This window comes from Anolis carolinensis, chromosome 4, assembly GCF_035594765.1.
Source record: "Anolis carolinensis isolate JA03-04 chromosome 4, rAnoCar3.1.pri, whole genome shotgun sequence".
Taxonomy (NCBI): domain Eukaryota; kingdom Metazoa; phylum Chordata; class Lepidosauria; order Squamata; family Dactyloidae; genus Anolis; species Anolis carolinensis.
In genome coordinates this window covers 49241205-49253726 of record NC_085844.1, presented here as the reverse complement: position 1 = coordinate 49253726, position 12522 = coordinate 49241205, and the positions used below count along the sequence as shown (strand labels likewise).

General features: G+C 45.3%; 1 protein-coding gene and 1 pseudogene across 4 annotated transcripts in view; both read left to right on the top strand.

The window, feature by feature from the left end:
- The window catches only part of sntg1 (syntrophin gamma 1), a 290079-nt gene that overhangs the window by 49810 nt on the left and 227747 nt on the right, over positions 1-12522 (top strand). The window lies entirely within an intron of this gene.
- The window catches only part of LOC134298875 (uncharacterized), a 53281-nt pseudogene extending 40759 nt beyond the window's left edge, over positions 1-12522 (top strand).

The following is a 12522-nucleotide window of genomic DNA, read 5'->3' as shown; positions in this document are numbered from 1 at the left end:
CAGGGCCGCTCGCACCATCCTTATGCCGGTAGGAGGGTGAGACACACAGTGGTTGAGAATGCTCCAGAGGGCTCTCGTCTGGAGCCTGCATTCCTCTCCCTATCTTTTTGGCATAAGGATACAGCAGGTCAAGAGGACAGGAAAAATGAGAAGAGCCTGAGTTAAGCACTCAGGGGGCCGCATCCAGTCCCCGGGCCTTAGTTTGCCCATGCCTGATCAACACTGCAACATCTATGGCTCAATGCTCAAGGGAGTTTTACAAGATCTTTAGCTTTTGTCAAATTGTGTTGAAACCTCAGCAAACTACAACTCCCGTAATTACATTTTATGAAATCATGGCTGTTAAAACTGTGTCAAACTGCATTAATTTTCCAGTGTAGATGCACACTCCCTTACATTCTACAAATGACCCTCTCTGGTAAGACTAGGTTTCTACCTTTTTCCCCAGAGGAGTTCCCAGGCAATGCCATCTAGGTGTTTACCAACTCCAGAGCTGGTAAATTTCAAATATAGAAATAGAATGAAATAATAAAGCATTGCCACTGACCTGACATATTCAGGAGGGAAACCATGCCGGGGGAGGCTGATCAAAGCTCTTTGTAGCTCTTTCCTCACATAAATATTGCAGTGTCTGTCATTGTGCCATCATGGTTTAAGTTAGAACTTGCTATTAAAACTCGAACAGTAATGATCAGCCATGGATATAACCATAGTCATATTGTAGCGGAACCTTCGTGCTACGGTTCTTGTTGGCGCAGTGGAGGAATTTGAAGACGGACAACTGAAGGAATTCCAAGAAAGCAGTTTTATTTCGCTAATGGCCACTAGGGTTCCCCCTAACACAAAGTAAGTGCTTCTCCAGGGGAACCCCCAGTGGCAGGCTGAGTAAACATTTATACACACTACAGGGTTCGGGTTATGCCCGCCCACAAGCAAATTCATTGGCTTAGAGTTGTGACGCTGCCCAATCAGTGCTGACCAGCAGGCCGGCTGCACTCTTTTTGTGCCGTGCTCACAATCCTTCAGAGCGCCTGCGTACGCATGCGCTGTTTGTTTATCTTTAGCTTTCATTTCTTCAGAAACACATGATTTCCCAGAAGTCACATGTTTCTGTGAGTTTATGCACCCGGGTCGCTAGCTGTCGCCATCTCTGCCCATATATGGTATTTCCTGGGGTTCCTTAACCTCCCGCCTCACTCCCCCATTTTCTTTTTGCGAAGCGCATGTACAAAAGCTGAAGCAAAGCATTATGGTTCCATCCAATCCCGCTTGGCTTGGAGTATGGCTATCTTTTTTTCAGGTAAAGATTGTGTGACACACCTAGTACACATTTGCATCATTATTGGAGTGCAACACATAACTATGAGAACAATGAACAATCCTAAAATCCCTACCAACAATATGTTCTTCAACCATTCTATTGAGGGTAACCAGCTAGTCACCCAGGAGAAAGGAGACCAACCTTCTATCTCCTGGACATTATTGTAAATTAACTTTTGTAATGACTCGATGTCATCTTCAATAGTACTATTCAAGTTATGAAATTTCACTACACAACGCCCTCTAACCATGGCGCATAAGCCCCCCCTGGCCGCCAGTAGGTAGTCAAGGGCCAACTTATGCTGTAGGGCCATCTGGCTGATTTCTTCTACTTCAGACTGGATTTCCCGGAAAATTTTACCAGTGGCATTTATGGACTTTTCAAGGCGGCAAGTCAGGCCTAGAACACTTCTACGGTTTGCTTGAGCTACAATCCCTGGGTAAGCACCCAGTGTCAACAAGCCTGTGATCAGGCCTCCTCCTACACGGGAGGCTTCTGAACCTGACAGGGCCTTGTTAATAATGACCTCATCCGAGCATTCTGGTCCTAGAGGGCCTGTTTGCACAATGTCCCGTTTCAGGCGCTGATGCCTTTTGTGTAAGACCTGAACTGGGAATGTCAAATAACCCACACCGACACACTGGTAGTTGCCGGGGTGATAATTTGTGGCCCATTTATCAAAGAAAAACCATAGATTTGGATCCCTAATTTGCCATAACGGACAGAGGCTTTTACCTAGGCTCAGTTGGGTTAATTGTTGCAGTATGTTCATATAAGATTTTAGGCCCTCAATAGAATCATTCACACTAAATGTAGGATAATCTGGATACATGCTAGCCCACTCGGTTGCGGTTAGATTTAATCGTGAGACATAAGATGTATTAAATCGTCCATGTAGATAGAACCGGTCTCGACAATGGGAATAATTGCCTAATCGGGAAAAGAACGCCTGCCTAGTTCCCCAGTGTTTCCACTCAGAATTCCATATTCCCGATCCTCCACAACAGAAGCACAAACCCCTGGTGGAGGTATGGTATCTAAACCGTCGAAACCGAGTTTTATTTATCCTTTGCGGTATGCTAGAAAACACGGTAGGCGGACCCTCCTGAGCCTTGGACAATCCCTCCAACACAATCTGTGGTTCATCAATTAAATCGGGAAGAAATGAAAAATCCCCTACGGTGAGGGGGTGTTCATATATTAATGCTACCTCTTTCCCGTGCTGCTCAAACATATAATTGGCATGTTCTTTTATCCAATTCCCATGTGCTCTTTTTCCAAAAGAGAGAATAAAACTCAGCACAAATAATATACCAAACACAGTGCGCTTTCCTCCCCTCCTCATAACTTGTCTCCCACTCTTTCCTCTCAAAATGTCTAGCCACCATCTCCCGGAGAGCGCCTTTGTTGGGCCATGCTGCGACATACTTGACCACCGACGCTCCGTTGCACCCGAAGGGATCAGCTTCATGGCCTTGTTGACCCCTTAGGGAGTTGCCGGATGATCCTGAGTCTCAGGTCCTCACCAGGAACTCGCTCCGTCCGCCACTCCTCAGGTGCTAGTTTTACACGGGTGTAATGTATCCACGGCTTAATCTCCTTCACCTTCACTGCAGTGGGGGTAGACAGGAGCACAACATAGGGTCCTCGCCACTTGGGTCCCAATGGCTCAATCTTCCAATCCTTGACCAGAACCTCGTCACCTGGTGAAAAACAATGTAGAGGTGTGGTAGGGAATGGTGGGTTCAATTCAGAAATGTATTTTTCTAACTGCTGCATTTGTCTGCCCAAAGCCTGAACCTGGGCCAATGTCTGTTTCTCTCCTATGAGGTGCTGCTCAGCTCCTGTCTCTAAGGCTCCCTTCAAGTTCAAAGGGGGTCGTCCATAGAGTCTTTCAAAAGGGGAGAGTCCTGTCCGTTTGTGTGGTGTACATCTGATTCCTAATAATGCCATGGGCAAAACCACCGTCCACGGCAGTCCTGTCTCTTGGCAAAGTTTCCCAAGCTGAGCCTTTAATGTCCTATTCATTCTTTCCACTTTTCCAGAAGATTGGGGTCTATATGCACAATGTAACTTCCATTTTATGCCCAAAATTCTACATAATCCTTGCACAGCCTGTTGAATATATGCGGGGCCATTATCTGATCCAATTTCTAAGGGTATGCCAAATCTGGGAATAACATCTTTCATTAGAGCTCTTGACACCTCTACAGCCTTCTCAGTCCTTGTAGGGTAAGCCTCCACCCATCCTGTGTATGTGTCCACGAATACCAGTAAATATTTGTATCCTTTGTATGGGGGCATTTCTGTAAAGTCAGTGACTAAAGCTTCAAAGGGTACCCCACCCACATGTTGGACTCCTGGTGGCTTGAGGGGTCCTTCTCTGGGGTTATTTTTTATACATGTCCAGCATCTTCGGGCTGCTGCTGCCGTTAGGCTATGTAATCCATCGATATACAACTGTCGTCCTAGCAGATTTGCCAATGCCATCTTTCCTAAATGTGTGTTTTGGTGCATGTGTTGGACTAAGTGCCATGCCAAGTCCTTAGGGACGTAGACACGGGCGTCTGGCATCACTATGAGTTCTCCTGACCACTGACCCTTCTCCTTTAAGGCCCATTCTTCTTCCTCTGGTGTATATGTAATGTTATGTTCAGTTAATTCTACCTGTAGGGCCATTACCTGATGTTCAATATAGGGCAGCCTAGCTGCCTCTTTGGCTGCCAGATCAGCCTGCCTATTTCCTTGCACTACGGGATCGTCTCCACGTTGGTGCCCTTTACAATGCATCACAGCCACCTGCCTTGGCTTCCAAACCGCCTCCAGGAGATCCACAATCTCTCCAGCATGTTTCACGCACTTTCCTCCAGACGTGAGGAGCCCGCGCTCCTTGTACAGTGCTCCATGTGCGTGGAGGGTGGTGAAGGCATATTTTGAGTCTGTGTAGACGTTGACCCGCTTTCCGCTTGACAATTCCAACGCTCGGGTCAGGGCAATCAATTCGGCCTTCTGGGCAGAAGTCCCCGGGGGCAGTGACCCTGCTTCCAGCGTCTCTCCCCCCCACCGGACAACCGCATAACCTGAGTGTCTTTGATTATTTTCCATAAAGGAGCTTCCATCTGTGAACAGAGTGTCGTCCACCTTAGTCAGTGGCACATCCTTCAAATCCGGTCGACTGGAGAATACCTCATCCATCACCTGGGCACACTGATGGATCTTGGTGTCTCCTGGAGTCGGGAGCAAGGTGGCCGGATTCAGAGTGGAGCAAGTCTCCAGGGTCACCAGTGGGTTGTCACACAACAATCCCTCATATTTCATTAACCTCTCACTTGTGAGCCAGCGCGGTCCCTTAATGTCTAACAGTGCCTTAACGCTATGGGGCACCTTAACTGTCAGTGGCTGTCCTAGGGTCAATTTATTTGCTTCTTTGATTAAATCTACTGATGCTGCCACAGCCCTCAGGCAAGGTGGCAATCCACGAGCCACTGTGTCCAATTGCTTTGACAAGTAGGCAATCGGCCTTTGCCATGAACCTAGTGGTTGGGTCAATACTCCAACCGCTGTTCCTTCCCGCTCTGCAGCGAACAGAGTGAATGGTTTTTCCAAATCGGGCAGTCCTAATGCTGGAGATGACATCAATGCTTCTTTTAATGCCTTAAATGCCTGTTGACATTCTTCTGTCCACTCAAATGGATCTTCTCTTCCACCTCTCGTAGCCTGGTACAGTGGCTTAGCCAACACGGCGTAGTTGGGGATCCACTGTCTACAATATCCTGCTGATCCCAAAAATTCCCGCACCTGTCGCCGGGTGCTGGGAGTGGGGATGGCACAAACAACTTCCTTTCTTTCAGCTCCTAACATCTTCTTTCCTTCGGTCAGATGGAACCCCAAATATTTCACCGTGGGACAGCACAACTGGGCCTTTTTCTTTGACACTTTGTAACCCTTTTCTTCCAATGTCTTGAGAAATCTCAAAGTATGCTCTTTACAGCCCCCTAGTGTCCGGCAAGCGATAAGCAGGTCATCTGCATATTGAAGCCAAATTCCCTCTTCCTTAGGTATTACAAAATCCTGTAAGTCTTTGGCCAGGGCTTGACCAAAAATGGTCGGGCTGTCCCGGAACCCCTGAGGAAGGCGTGTCCAAACATACTGGGTCCTTTGCCCTGACTGCTGAGATTCCCACTGGAAAGCAAAGATCGGTTGGGATACAGGGGCCAATCGAATGCAAAAGAATGCATCCTTTAAATCCAATACAGTAAACCATTTGGCAAATGCTGGTACTAGACTCATCATGATGTATGGATTTGGCACTACCGGGGTTAGGGGAACGGTGACTTGATTTACAGCCCGCAAATCTTGGACTGGGCGATATTCTCCTTGTCCTCCTGGTTTCTTGACTGGGAGCAGGGGCGTGTTCCATGGGGAACTGCATGGTACCAATATCCCATGCTGCAGAAGTCGCTCTAGATGCTTTCTGATCCCCTGCACTGCCTCTCGACTGACGGGATACTGTGGCTTGCATATGGGCCCCATTCCTCTTTTCACTTCCACCACCACCGGCGGAACATATTTAGCTAATCCTGGAGGATTATCTTCTGCCCACACTAAAGGAGTCTCATGCCATGGCCATTGTATTTCTTCAGTAAAAATCCTAACTTGAAACAGTCTCCATTCCTCTTCCATGGGAAATGATAGCTCCACTTGTCCATTCTTCATGAACTGGAGTTGTGCTTGTAATTTTGATAAAATGTCCCTTCCCAATAAAGGGACTGGGCAGTCTGGGAGATATAACATCTTATGCTTGACCTGATGTCCGGCCAGATTGCAGGTGCGTTCCTTAAGGAAGGGGCACTTCTGGGTCTTCCCAGACACCCCTATTACTTTCGTAGTTTCCCGAGTTGGTGGACTAATTTTTGTATTTACTACTGATTTTTCGGCACCTGTGTCCACTAAAAAGTCCAATTGTTGGTCCCCGATTTCAAGTGTGACCATCGGCTCCCCGGGGTCCAACAAAACAAGAGCCTGGCTTCCTCATTCCTCTCCTCCATCCATATCTTCCCATTCTTCTTCCATCACAGCTGCTGCAGCTATCACCTCTCTTGCAGGAAAAGGTACGTAGTTCCCACGCCCTCTTCCCCTTCCTGGGTTTCTTCCTCTCTCAGGCCTTCCTCTTTCTCTCGGTCCTTCCTGACTTCCTTCTCTTCCTTCTGGGCATTCACCTTTCCAGTGTCCAAACTTCTTACATTTAGCACATTGGTCTCGACCTAACCTCCGAGGGGGCCCTCTTCTTCCTCCTTGTCCCCCTCTGGCATATCCTCCTCTTCCTCTCTGTCCACTTGCACTTTGTTCCATCATGGTAACTAATGCTTGGTATTCCTGCTTCTTCTTCCTGTCCTTCTTCTCTTCTTCTACCTGGTCCCTCGCCATATAAACTTGATCTGCGAGTGCCAACAATTCATTCATAGTCTTTCCTAGAAATCCTGGTTGCTTTTGAATCTTTCTCCGGATGTCAGGAGCCGCTTGACTGATAAAAGACTGTTGAATCGCCCTCCTACCGTTTTCATCCTCCAAATTATACGGGCTATACTTTCTATATGCTGCCTCCAGCCTTTCCAAAAAGGCTGTTGGTGACTCAGATTTTTCCTGTACCACTCCCTGAATTTTTACAATGTTGACGGGTCGCGGCGGGCCCCTCTTTACCGCTTCTACCAATATACGCTGGAATCCTCTCAGTCTCTGCAAATGTCCTTCTTCTGCGGTGTCCCATTGGGGATCTATTTCCACAGGAAACCTCTGTGCTCCCCACTCGGCTGCATCACCATCTTGTGGGGCACCAACCTGGGCTATGGCTACCCCATTATTCAACACTGCTCTTCTCTCCTCTGATGTGAACAACATATTCAACAATTGTCTGCAATCTTGCCAGGTGGGATTATGGGTTGCCATAATCCCTTCCAATAGCCTAGCCATAGCTTGGGGTTCTTCACTATAAGGTGGAGTATTATTTTTCCAATTCAAAATGTCACTACTACTGAAAGGCACTACCTGGTATGCTTGAACTATCTCATTCCTGTTGTTTATCACAGGCACCGTTCTCAAGGGCATCTGGAGGGCCGGTCCGGTCGGTGAATCACCAGACCACACCGGAGCTCCATGTCTCCGAGTTTGTGCCGGAGAAGCATCACTGGGCATCCGTTGTGACTTCTTCTTTTCCTTTGTTTCCTCCTGATATTTTTCTAGGCTAGGATAGTGTTTCTTGGCCGCTTCGGTTGACTCCGAAGAGTAGGGTGGGGGTCTCGTTCCTAGTGTAGGTGCACCGGGGGCTGTTCCCTGGGGTGGGGGGGGCGGTGGCAAGGGTGGCGGCAATAATTCCTGTTGTCTAGCCTGTACACTCAACTGTAAATCTGGGTAGTCCTCCTCATTGGATTGGAAAACTTCCTTCTTTTTCCCCTCCTTCTTCACCACCATGCATTTGCCATTCCTGCACTGTCGAACCCAACCTGGATCTTCTCTAACTACCCGTTCCCACGTAGCAATATAGACCCACTGGTTCGGATGATTCACAGCACAATATTCTTCCACTGTTCGGATCAGTTTCAGATCCCACGTTCCTTCTACTTGCCAACCTAAACCAAACTCTGGCCATTCTCCCTGACACAAATTCCTCAGTCTATAATCTCTTAGGTCCCTTGGGTTCCCTGCTACGGCTCTGATAGCAAAAGAGCCAAAATTATCTAAGATACATTGTAAGGGAGTGGAGCTCTTTGAATTTTTCCCTCCCATCCTGCCTAATAGAGGGGACTGTCCTGGCCTGGGCACCTGGCCACTCAATGGCATGCGTCAGGAAACACAAGACAGAACCCCTTTCTACCTCCCTGGGAACTTTTTTTGTCCCTCCCAGCGCTGGCGTTCCCTTAATATCTCATGCAAACCCCTATACTTGCCAGATTTCTGTAGACATCGGACCAACCTTCGCCCCTGGGCTTTTTTCCCTGGATCCTAGCTGGTTTCTATGGAACCTTGCTGGTGTTGCAGCTTCCACCGTCAGTCGGCGTTGGCATCAGAGGCAAGCACCGCAGCCGGTCGTGTAGTATTCAGGGGCCCCTTCTCGTCTCACGGTAGTTGCCTCAGGCCCCCACCGCTGAGTTGAGGCCGTCCCGCCAACGGGATCCGTCTCCAAATCTCCTGGCCCGTCTTATAGGAAAAAAAAATCACGTCGGGGTCACCAGAAAATGTAGCGGAACCTTCGTGCTACGGTTCTTGTTGGCGCAGTGGAGGAATTTGAAGACGGACAACTGAAGGAATTCCAAGAAAGCAGTTTTATTTCGCTAATGGCCACTAGGGTTCCCCCTAACACAAAGTAAGTGCTTCTCCAGGGGAACCCCCAGTGGCAGGCTGAGTAAACATTTATACACACTACAGGGTTCGGGTTATGCCCGCCCACAAGCAAATTCATTGGCTTAGAGTTGTGACGCTGCCCAATCAGTGCTGACCAGCAGGCCGGCTGCACTCTTTTTGTGCCGTGCTCACAATCCTTCAGAGCGCCTGCGTACGCATGCGCTGTTTGTTTATCTTTAGCTTTCATTTCTTCAGAAACACATGATTTCCCAGAAGTCACATGTTTCTGTGAGTTTATGCACCCGGGTCGCTAGCTGTCGCCATCTCTGCCCATATATGGTATTTCCTGGGGTTCCTTAACCTCCCGCCTCAATATTGCACATAAAAGGCCTCACCAGTTTAACATTCCATATCTATTGCTTCTGGATACTATTTTGTTTGCCAGCTTTCCTGGTCTATAAAACTGTTCTGGGTGTAACCTGGACTGCCAGAATGTTGGGTGGAGGAGACTTATGCCCAAATAAGCATTTGCTTTGGAGTGACTTGGTTGATTGCTTTTACTAGGGTTGAATCATTTCCATGGAGCTGTAAAAATCCCCCCAATTCAGATGTGAGGCGTTCGTTAATTTGGGAAATTTCATTTTGTTTTAACTGTCTTTGGATACAAAACAATTCTCCCCTTCAAGCCTCTGTGATGTTTCCCTTGCTGTTTAATAATGTATGTGTGTTTATATTTCCTGTTGTTTTAAAAATCATAATATACATATAATTATGGGAATCTTTTAGTTTCAAACAGTGTGGCAAAAATATTATTATTCAGGCACAGTAGGGCTTGAAATAGTTAGGTTTATATCATGTGCTTCATCAAAATTAGTTTTGTAAGCTCTTTTTTGAAAGTTAAAGCAAAACATTATATACGAAATGAAAGTAACCACCTGAATATTTTATAATTACCAGCAGATATTTCTATCATTTCTCCACTGTTGAAAGAATTAAAATGGGTTTCTACTCTGCTGATCAAGAGCAGTAAATATTAAGCAACCAGCAAGAATCTCATCAGAACAGATAAGCTAATTGTATAAAAAGCACCCTGATGTTTGTTATCCAGAATTAGTGGAAGAAGACTTAAGGGGAAAAACGCAGTAGAATTGAGATTATATCTAATTTAGAATTAAGGACAAAGTATCTCTTGCATTTTAGACATGAAAATGTTGTATACCAATGACACTCCCCAAATATAAACTGAGATTTACTCGTATATAAGCAAACATTTCTGAATCCCTGCCATTTAACCGCAACAGGAATAAGATTTTAACTAAACTCCACTTTATTTTGTGTCCTATGTTCCTGGGATGGGTGGGGGTAGGGTGGGGAGGGGGGAGAGCACAGTATAGATAAAATAAATAAACTTTGTATATTTGATTTATCTTTTTTACTTTAGTGTTTTTGTTGCCTTTGACCATTTCTTTGTACAGCTTCACTGGAAACTGAGAACTGTTTCAGCAGTATGCCTCCATTAGTATATGCATTGCATGGCATGACTTAAGGCAAAGGCCAGATGATGGCACATTCCAAATGTGACAGCTGTTTGAGCTGCAGTTGTATCTCACTTTGATGCTGTTAATAGTACAGGGCTTCATGAGATCAGCAGTTAATAATAATAATAATAATAATAATTATTATTATTTTATTTCTTACTTGCCCCTCCTTGTGGCTCGAGGTGGGTTACAACATAGCTAAAATATATAATAATCATAAACATATGAAATACACATACTAATTTTTTTCTCCAAAATACATATATTAAAACACACAGACGAAAAATAAAATATAGTGAACACTATAGTGACTGGATAGGCCTGCTGGAAGAGTTGGGTGTTCAATTGCATCTTAAATTCTGACAGATAATTTGAATGCTGAAGCTCTTCCAGCAGATCATTCCACAGTCTTGGGGCAGCTGATGAAAAGGTCATCAGTGTGAAGGTCGCCAGTCTGGTTTTGGCAGGTTGGAGTAGCTGCCCCCCAGAGGACATACATAAGTGTTTATGGAAGACTGTATGGAAGAAGTTGATTCTTTAGGTAACCTGGACCCAACCACTAGAGCTTTAAGGGTCAAAACCATCACTTTGTACTTTGCCTGGAAACTAATTGCCAGCCAGTGGAGTGAATGTAATATGAGTGTAGTATGCTCACTTCTGGATGTTCCTGTAATCAATTTGACTGCCATATTTTGAAGCAACTGGAGTTTCCAAACTTGGTACAAAGGTAGCCCAATGTAAAGCACATTGTAGAAGTCCAACCTTGAAGTTGAGGTTTAGGGCATATCATAGCTCTCGTATTTCTGCCTTCCAATACCTGGTCAGTCTCCAAACATCTGCTACCTGCAACACCTGCTTTGTTCACACAGGACTGGCTTGGATGAGAAGCCAGCTCCCAGAATTTTTCTTACGTTCCATGTTTTCTATTATTGTTTTTTTAATGCACACTTCCCATGATAATCTGCCACACAATAATTTGTTTTCTGCTGGCTGTAACTAGAATGCTGTCTGGATACCTGAAATGGCTTCAGGAGAACTATGGCTCCTGGCTCAAAGAAACTTATTTTGTCATTTATGGGAAATGTGTTGTTGTCCTTTGGAATTATATTTGTGATAAACAGAAATTTAAAACATCAAAAATTTAGAAGGATTCTACCTAGAATGCATTTAGAGCATTTGGACAGATAACAAAATGTACAAGAAATAGATAACAGAAATCATGAAACAGTGTTTTCTCTCTGAACTGTTGGCTCAGAGCAAAAGCTTATCTAGTTTGGCATTCTGTTCTGCAGTGGCCAACTGGATGGGAAGCTGGAAATGTGTACTTTCCCACCCTTGTTTCTTTGCAGGTTTTAGTCAGACAGATCATGCCTCTGAAACTCAGTGTTATATATAGTCATGACTTGTGGCAATTGATAGCTTTATCCTTCATAATTCACCTTTAAACCCTACATTTACACCAGTGAATTACATTATGGTCAGCCCACCACATTTGCTGGGGTTAAGAGCAAAGGACCCCTGTGAGAGTGAACAGCGGCAAATAAAGAATTGGGAAACTCAGGTGGGATCTGCTCTAGATATTACAATACTTTTAATAGAAATGCAGTATAATCCATACAATCTAAAAAGGAAAGACATATGGTGTCCTGCTCACTTCAAAGGATCAGTCTGAACGCAGATCAGAGATGGCTGCTCTCAAATCCAATCTTTATTGAAGAACACATGACTTTGGAAAAGTCAGGAATGACCCAATGTTTACATACAACTATTTTTATAACTTTTGATGCTACGTAACACCACACGTAAATATCATCATCAAGTCCCACCCCCAATATCACATTACTACCATTTTCACACACTAGACCAATTATAATTGTTTATACTTTCGGCCCCAAGTTCCCAGGCATATTCTATCTTCTTCTGCCAGGTGCTCCTGGGATTGTTTATGTTATGACTCCCAGTTACAGGGCTGAATTACCAAAGCCCTGTAACTGGGTTCCATGACATGGTGCCCTCCTTTTCTTCGTCCTCCTCTTCGGTTCTTCTTTCATCACAAGCCTGAAACAAAACAATAATTCTATGTGTCCATTTTGTCCAAAGTACCCATGTATTTTTTCAGTAAGCTACGATGGAATACAGGGTGTATTTTCCCTAAGCTTTTTGGCAATGCCAACTGGAAAGTCACCTCGTTGATAACACCCTGTATTCTAAATGGTCCAATATATTTAGGGCCCAATTTTTTCGAAGGTAGCCCCAGTTTGATGTTTTGGGTACTTAGCCACACTAAATCTCCTTTCTCCAATTTATCACCTTCCACCCTCTTTC